General features: G+C 44.0%; 2 pseudogenes; one reads left to right on the top strand and one right to left on the bottom strand.

The window, feature by feature from the left end:
• Positions 1–1,860: 1,860 nt before the first annotated feature.
• Positions 1,861–2,445, bottom strand: LOC101146007 (large ribosomal subunit protein uL13-like; annotated as a pseudogene).
• Positions 2,446–8,134: 5,689 nt separating this feature from the next.
• Positions 8,135–8,230, top strand: LOC115930359 (uncharacterized; annotated as a pseudogene).
• Positions 8,231–9,051: the final 821 nt, after the last annotated feature.

Below are 9,051 nucleotides of genomic sequence, written 5' to 3' on the forward strand. Positions count from 1 at the left end.
CATTGAATGTATCAGTCAAATAGGGCAGAATTGACATTTTGACAATATCAAGTCTTCCTTTCCATGAACATGGAATATCTCTCCTTTTATTTAGTTCTTTGATTTCTTCCATCAGAGTTTATAATTTTCCTCGTATAGATCTTGTACATATTTTGTTACATTTAAACCTAAGTAGTTTATTTTTGGGGAGTATTGTGTTTTTAATTTCAAATTCCACTTGCTCATTGCTGGTATAAAGAAAAGCAATTTACTTTTTTATATTAACCTGTATCCTACAAACTTGCTATAATCATTATTAGTTTCAGAAATTTTTTGTTAATTCTTTTGGAATTTCTACATAGACAATCATGTCATCTGTGAACAAAGACAGTTTTATTCACATTTCTTTCCTGTCAACTGGCTCCCTCTTAGTTTCTATCAATAGGAGTGTTAAGGGAGACTGGAAAACTGAAAGAAAAAGTGACTTTCATTTTCCTCTTTGCTTGCTATGCCTGTCAGTGTTGGCCTAGCATCAGAAGTTAGTTCAGCCTCAAGCTTCTCTCAGCTCTCCCAGAACCAGACTCATTGTGCCCTCTTAGACATCCAGCACCAATCAGGAAACATCCCCATCCTCAGAGGTCTAAGCCTCAGCTCTGTTAGGTCCTTTATCTGAACTTTTGGTTTAGATAACCCCAGCCTCTTCCCTTTGTTTCCCCAGCTCCAAAGGTGGTAGCTGCTCCTTGCAGATTTTATCTCTATGTTACCTCAATGTTTCCCTTTGCTTTTTCATTCCTCCAACACTTATTTAATCTACTCCCTGCACTGCATTTTGTATTGAAGCATCTAGTGTTACTTTTGTTTTCCTGAATGAACTCTTATTGATACAAATAATACTGATTAACTTCATATTTTGATAAATGAAAGATTTGTGTTGTAGGTAACCAGTAAAAGTGTGGACATAGAATTATACAACTTCAAATTGATCAAGGGAAAAATGAAATGAGAAATAAATACCAGTTATGAGGCCACTGATTTCAGGAAATACTTGTATCTATCATCAAAAAGAATATTGGCAGGGCTTCGTGGCTCATGCCTGTAATCCCAGCACTTTGGGAGGCCGAGGTGGGCAGATCACGAGGTCAGGAGATCGAGACCTTCCTGGCTAACACGGTGAAACCCCTGTCTCTACTAAAAATACAAAAAATCAGCTGGGCATGGTGGCGGGTGCCTGTAGTCCCAGCTACTCGGGAGGCTGAGACAGGAGAATGGTGTGAACCCAGGAGGCGGAGCTTGCAGTGAGCCGAGATCGCGCCACTGCACTCCAGCCTGGGCGACAGAGCGAGACTCCGTCTCAAAAAAATAAAAAAAAAGGAATAAAAGTAATTTATTTGATTCCGATCACAAAATACAGGCAAGAAGCACGGGCAATGCCTGTAACTCCTTGATCACACATCTTCCCAGTCTGTGCTTTTATAAATACCCTTCGTACAACAGCAAGCTAATGCTGTCCCCCAAGCGCTTGTTCACATTCTAACAGCTGCAAAGTATAGTGTATGACTAGTTGGGAAGTTAAACAGATGCCCTGCTCACAAGGTAGGGCCCCTCCAATTAGTGTTCCAGCTCCCTTTTGCTGATATTGAAACTGAAGTAATTTGTTGCTCTATTGGTCACAGATGAATTATGCCTGCACAATTCTTCGAGGGCTTTAAGTAACCTTATTGAAAGGCAGTGACTAAGACCCTTTCCTTGCTCCCAAGCTTCCTAAGTCCCAGGCTGCCTGTGGCACCTGGACTGCTGCCCCTGGGTCCCCCACATTCCAGGGCCACGATGGAGGAAGGGCAGGCCAGGCCAAGCATAAGTAATAAACAGTCTTTACTGGGCTCAGGCCAGGAGTCCGTGGGCCTTGAGGACCTCCCTGTATTTGTCAATTTTCTTCTCCACATTCTTTTGGGCCTGTCTCCATAGCCTCAGGAGTTGTTTCTTCTGGTCCTGGATCTTGGCTTTCTCCTTCCCCTTCTCCTCCAGGGTGGCTGTCACGGTCTGGTACTTTCAGCCAATCTCCTGAGCCAGGCACCCCAGGTAGGCGAACTTTCTCGTAGGCTTCAGACGCACAACCTTGGGGGCAACAGGAAGCACCATCCGCTTTTTCCTGTCACAGGGCGGTGGGACGCCACCGAACACCTGGCGGCAGGTCCTAGGCGGCCTGGCTGGCTGCTGTTGTGGGGCGGCCCGGCTCGCAAGCTCTGCCAGAAGACGTGGGGCCTCGGGAAGGGCTGGTGTTCATCCGCTTGCGGAGGAAAGCCAGGTACTTCAACTTGTTTCTGTAGAAATTGCCAGAAATGTTGATGCCCTGCAGCGCACGATCACCACCTTCCGGCCCAGCGGCACCTGCTTAGCCACGATGGCCGCCAGGCAGCCCAGGAGGTGACCTCGGCCATCGAGCACTAGGACCTGCCCCTCCGCCATCTTCGGCAGCCGCCTAGAAAAGATTGAATTATAAATCAGAAACTTCCCATGAAGAAAATATCAATACTATTTCTTCACAAGCTTTTCCAAAAACAGAAGAAAATGAAGCTCTTCCAAGACCATTCAATGAGGTAGTACTACTGAGATACCAAAATCAGACAAACACAATACAAAAAAACTATATACTATTTCTTATGAATATAGACCCAGAAATTCTCCACAAATTACCATGAATTCAACAACAAATAAAAAGGATTATATACCACGACCAAGTGGGATTTATCCCAGGAATGAAAGCTTGAGTTAACATAAGAAATAAAATTAATGTTGTACATCCTATCCATAGACTAAAGGACAAAAACCACATGGTCATCTTAGTAGACACAGAAAAGACATTTGACAAAATTCAACATCTCTTCATGATAAAAACATTTAATAAACCAGGAAGATAAAGGGACTTAATCAACCTGATAAAAGTCATCAAGCATCTACAAAAAACCCACAACTAATATCATACTTTTGGTAAAAAATGAATGATTACTCTCTCTAATATTAGGAATAAGACAAGAATACCTACTCTTACCATTTCTATTTGACATTGTACCGGACATTCTAGCCAGTGTAATTAGGCAAGAAGATGAATGTTGTATGTAGATGAATGAATGAATGTAAAAGGCATACAGATTGGAGAGAAAAACAAAACCATCTCTATTTGCAGATGACCTTATATCTAAAATATCCTAAGGAATTCACTAAAAAATCTATTAGAACTAATAGAAGAGTTCAACAAGGTTGCAGAATACAAGAATCAATTGTATTTCTATACACTTGCAATGAACAATCTAAGAACAAAAGTAAGAACATAATTTCATTTGCAATAGCGTCAAAAAGAATAAAATAATTAGAAATACACGTAGCAAAGAAGTACAAAACATATACTCTAGGCCAGGTGAGGTGGCTCATGAGTGCAATCCCAGCTCCTTGGGAGGCCAAGGCGGGCGGATCACCTGAGGTCAGGAGTTCGAGACCAGCCTGGCCAACATGGTGAAACCACATTCTACTAAAAATACAAAAAAAAATTAGTTGAGCATGGTGGCGGGTGCCTATAATCTCAGCTACTTGGGAGGCTGAGGCAGGAGAATTGCTTGAACCCGGGAGGCCGGCCAAGGTTGCGGTGAGCTGAGATCGCGCCACTGCTCTCCAGCCTGGGTGACAGAGCAGGACTCCATCTCAAAAAAAAAGAGAAAAGAGGCTAAAAGAGGCTAAGTGAACAAAGCTAGTCTTCAAAACCACATATTGTGTGATTACATTTATATGAAATGCCCGGAATAGATAATCCAATGGACAGAAAGTAGATAAGAGGTTACCTTGGGCTGGGGAGCTCACTGAAAGTTGGGAAATGGGTAGTGACTGCTAACGGGTGCAGAGTTTTTTGGGGGGTGATAAAAATGTTCTAGAACTGATTGTAGTGCACAACTCTGTGAATATACTAAAAACCATTGAATCTACACTTTAAATTGGTGTGATAGTTAATACTGAGTATCAACTTGATTGGATTGAAGGATGCAAAGTATTGTTCCTGGGTGTGTCTGTGAGGGTCTTACCAAAGGAGATTAACATTTGAGTCCGTGAACCAGCAGAGGCAGACCCAACCTCTCTCTGGATGGGCATCATTTAATCAGCTGCCAGCGTGGCTGGGATAAAAGGAGAGGAACGTGGAAGGGCTAGACTGACCAAGTCTTCTGGCCTCCATCTTTCTCCCATGCTTGATGCTTCCTGCCCTTGAACGTTGGACTCCAGGTTCTTCAGCTTTTGGACTCTTGGACCTACGCCAGTGGTTTGCCAGGGGCTCTTGGGCCTTTGGCCACAGACTGAAGGCTGCACCGTTCACTTCCCTATTTTTTTTTTTTTTGAGACGGAGTCTCGCTCTATTGCCCAGGCTGGAGTGTGCAGTGGCATGATCTCGGCTCACTGCAAGCTCTGCCTCCCGGGTTCATGCCATTCTCCTGCCTCAGCCTCCCAAGTAGCTGGGACTATAGGCGCCCGCCTCCACGCCCGGCTAATTTTTTGTATTTTTTAGTAGAGATGGGGTTTCACCCTGTTAGCCAGGATGGTCTTGATCTCCTAACCTTGTGATCTGCCCTCCTTGGCCTCCCAAAGTGCTGGGATTACAGGCATGAGCCACCGCGCCCGGCCCTTTTTTTTTTTTTTTTGAGATGGAGTCTCACTCTGTCGCCAGGCTGGAATGCAGTGGCATGGTCTCGGCTCACTGCAACCTCCACCTCCCGGGTTCAAGCAATTCTCCTGCCTCAGCCTCCCAAGTAGCTTGGACTACAGGCGTCCGCCACCACACCCAGCTAATTTTTGTATTTTTAGTAGAGATGGGGTTTCACCGTGTTGGTCAGGATGGTCTCGCTATCTTGACTTCATGATCCACCTGCCTCCGCCTCCCAAAGTGCTGGGATTACAGGCATGGGCCACCGTGTCCGGCCTGTTTATTTTTGAGATGGAGTCTCACTCTATCGCCTAGGCTGGAGTGCAGTAGTGCCATTATGGCTCACTGCAACCTCAGCCTCCCAGGTTCAAGTGATCCTCCCACCTCAGCCCCCTGAGTAGCTAGGACTACAGGCATGCACCACCATACCTGGCTAATTTTTTTGTATTTTTTGTAGAGATGGGGTTTTACCATGTTGCTCAGCTAGTCTTGAACTCCTGGGCTCAAGTGATCCACTCACCTCAGCCTCCCAAAACACTGGGATTATAGGCATGAGCTACCACCCCCGGCCTCCATTCAATATATTTGTGATAAGTTATTTTGGCTAAACTATATGAAGAATTCTGAGCCACTGTACCTGTAGTCCAAGCTACTCAAGAGGCCGAAGCAGTAGGATCACTTGAGCCCAGGAGTTTGAGGCCAGCCTAGGCAACATAGTGAGATTTCATGTCTAAAAAAAACAAAAAACAAGAACTGTATGATGCAGGATTTAGTTGCCTTTTCTTTATTACACCACACTCAACAAATAGTTCCTTCTCTCTCTCTCTCCCTTCCTTCCTTCCTTCCTTCCTTTCTCTTTCTTTCTTTCTTTCTTTCTTTCTTTCTTTGTTTCTTTCTTTCTTTCTTTCTTTCTTTCTTTCTTTCTTTCTTTCTTTCTTTCTTTCTTTCTTTCTTTCTTTCTCTTTCTTTTCTCTTGAGACAGGGTCTTGCTCTGACACCCAGGCTGGAGTGCGTAGTGCAGTGGTACAATCGTAGCTCACTGCAGCCTTGACCTCCTGAGCTCAAGCAATCCTTCCACCTCAGCCTCCTGAGTACTTGGGACTACAAGGAGGTGACATCACGCCTGGCTAAATTGAAAAACAAACAAAAAAAATTATAGAGACAGCATCTCCCAATGTTGCCCAGGCTGAAATATTTGTTTCTTAAACATTAGCTGCAATGTAAAATCTGAAACCATATCAATAAGCCTTTTCCATTCTGGGTTATATGAAAATCTATCTTGCACTTTGATTGGATTTTTTTACCCATGCATGATTTTGTATCCACAATGAATTGGTCATTTGGAAAACATTGGTTCACTGAGCTATGCAGGGCTTGCAAATGTTGCCACATTTCACTGTACAACATTTTTAAAATAACATTCTTTAATATCACCACCAGTCTCATCAGAAAAGTCTTTAAGTATTGGGAAACGGTCAAGCTTGGGTGGCAGGTACAAAATTCTATTTTGCTTGAAAGTTCTAACTTTATCATTGCCAACAAATAATGTTAAGTTGCTTTCCTTGAAGCGACAGGCTTACTTTATTTTTGTAAAACTGTCTGCCTAATACTCAAGACTCAATAAACATAGTTCATTATACTTTCAAGTAAAAAATGCGTTCACTGAAAAAAATTGGCTAGTTCCGTTTGTGTCTAAATAACACAAGTGTTTTTCTTCCAAACAACCAGACTTTGGTAGGGAGCAAAAGCACTTTACCCATACTTTCCATTTTGTTAGACAGAATTTTCAAAAGATGTTCACTCAAGGGTTGAGATTTAACAAAATTAATACTTTTCACAGCTTTACAAAGGACACTCTTTGTTTTTGTTTTTATTTTTTTGTCGTTGTTGTTGTTGTTGTTGTTTTGAAATGGAGTCTCACTCTGTCACCCAGGCTGGAGTGCAGTGGTGCGATCTAGGCTTACTGCAACCTCCACCTCCCGGGTTCAACTGATTCTCGTGCTTCAGCCTCCTGAGCAACTGGGACTCCGTCTCACAAAACAAACAAAAACAGGCAAGTAGTGTTTTATTTGTTTCTTTGTTTGTTTTCTAATAGAGAAAGGATTTTCCTATCTTGCCTAGGCTGATATCAAACTTCTGGGCTCAAGGTGTCCTCCTGCCTCTACTTCCCCAAGTGTTGGGATTATAGGCATGAGACACTTTTTTTTTTTTTTTTTGTGATGGAGTTTTGCCCTTGTCACCCAGGCTGGCACACTGCAACCTCCGCCTCCCAGGTTCAAGTGATTCTCCTGTCTCAGCCTCCCGAGTAGCTGGGACTACAGGCACATGCCACCACACCTGGCTAATTTTTTGTATTTTTAGTAGAGATGGGGTTTCACCACGTTGGCCAGGCTGGTCTCGAACTCCTGACCCCAGGTGATCTGCCCCCCTCGGCCTGACAAAGTGCTGGGATTACAGGCGTGAACCACCATGTCCGTTTTTTTGTTTGTTTGTTTTTAAAGAGACAGAGTCTCGCTCTGTCATCCAGGCCGAAGTGCAGTGGCACAATCTTGGCTCACTGCAGCCTCGGCCTCCAGGGCTCAGAGAGATCCTCCCACCTCAGCTTCCTGAGAAGCTGGGACTGCAGGCGTGCATCACCCCACCCAGCTAATTTTTGGGGATTTTTGTGTATGTGTGGAAACAGGGTTTCACCATGTTGTCCAGGCTGGTCTCAAACTCCTGGGCTCAAGCAATCCACCTGCCTTGGCCTCCCAAAGTGCTGTGATTACAGGCGTGAGTCACCTCGCCCAGCCATATTTTTTAATAAAAAAGAAGATGGTGCTTTGGGAGGCCAAGGTGGGAGGATCACTTAAAGCCAGGACTTTGAGAGCAGCATGGGCAACATAACATGACTCTGCCTCTACAAAAAAATTTTTAAATTAGCCAGGTATGATGGCACACTCCTGTAGTCCTAGGAGGCTGTGGCAGGAGGATTGCTTGAGCCCAGGAGTTTGAGGCTGCAGTGAGCTGTGATCATGCTACTGCACTCAAACCTGTGCAACAGAGTGAAAACCTGTCTCAAAAAAGAAAAGAAAATGGAAAAAGTGCCAAGAAAACATCAATAATATGATATAATAATATTGGCCGGGCGTGGTGGCTCACGCCTGTAATCCCAGCACCTTGGGAGGCCGAGGTGGGCAGATCACGAGGTCAGAAGATCAAGACCATCCTGGCTAACACGGTGAAACCCCGTCTCTACTAAAAATACAAAAAAATTAGCCGGGCGTGGTGGCGAGCGCCTGTAGTCCCAGCTACTCAGGAGGCTGAGGCAGGAGAATGGTGTGAACCCAGGAGGCGGAGCTTGCAGTGAGCCAAGATAGCACCACTGCAGTCCAGCCTGGGCGACAGAGCAAGACTCCGTCTCAAATAATAATAATATTATTAGCAAAAAAGTGAAAATATCTAGTAATAACAGCAATAATAATAGCATGCACGATCCTTTTGTGGGTCATATGCATGATGATTGGGTGTTCACGCACAAGTGTGAGATGTGCCACCTTTTTACAGCATTGGCACATTACCTGTCTGACGACAACGACGACAAAAAGGAGGAGGAGGAGAAGAGAAGGAGAAGGAGAGGAAGAGGAAGAGGAAGAGAAAAAGGAGAGCAGGCACTTTTTTTTTTTTTGAGACGGAGTCTAGCACTGTCACCCCGGCTGGAGTGCAATGTCGCAATCTTGGCTCACTGCAACCTCCACCTCCCAGGTTCAAGTGATTCTCCTGCTTCAGCCTCCTGAGTAGCTGGGATTACAGGTGTCCACCACCACACCCGGCTAATTTTTTGTATTTTTAGTAGAGACTGGGTTTCACTATGTTGGCCAGGTTGGTTTCGAACTCCTGACCTCGTGATCCGCCCACCTCGGCCTCCCAAAGTGCTGGGATTACAGGTGTGAGCCACCGCGCTTGGCCTGGGCAGGCACTATTAAAGCATTTTAATAATGGTACATCTACATGACAGAATACTAGGCAACCTTAAAAATATGGTGGCAATACTTGGCGAGAGTGTAAATGGGTATAACCTTTCTGGAGGACAATTTGGGACTAACTATCCAAATTTAATATGTATATAATCCTTTCATTTAAAAATCCCACTGCTAGGAATTTATCTTAAGGATATTGTAATAAGTGTAATTAATAAATTATAAGGTGATATGATGTACAAATTCAGAGTAATGTAATATATTCTATCATCCTGAATTATTTGCTGAGATGTGTTGGATGGGGTGAGGAGCAGTTTGTAAGTAAACATGTTACCTTAAACTTATAAACACATATACAGGTCCACTAGGCTGCATCACACTCAAAAATAAGCAGGTATTTACACCACTTCATCACTAATAAGCACCTGTTGT

Source organism: Gorilla gorilla, chromosome 10 (genome assembly GCF_029281585.2).
Source record: "Gorilla gorilla gorilla isolate KB3781 chromosome 10, NHGRI_mGorGor1-v2.1_pri, whole genome shotgun sequence".
Classification (NCBI taxonomy): domain Eukaryota; kingdom Metazoa; phylum Chordata; class Mammalia; order Primates; family Hominidae; genus Gorilla; species Gorilla gorilla.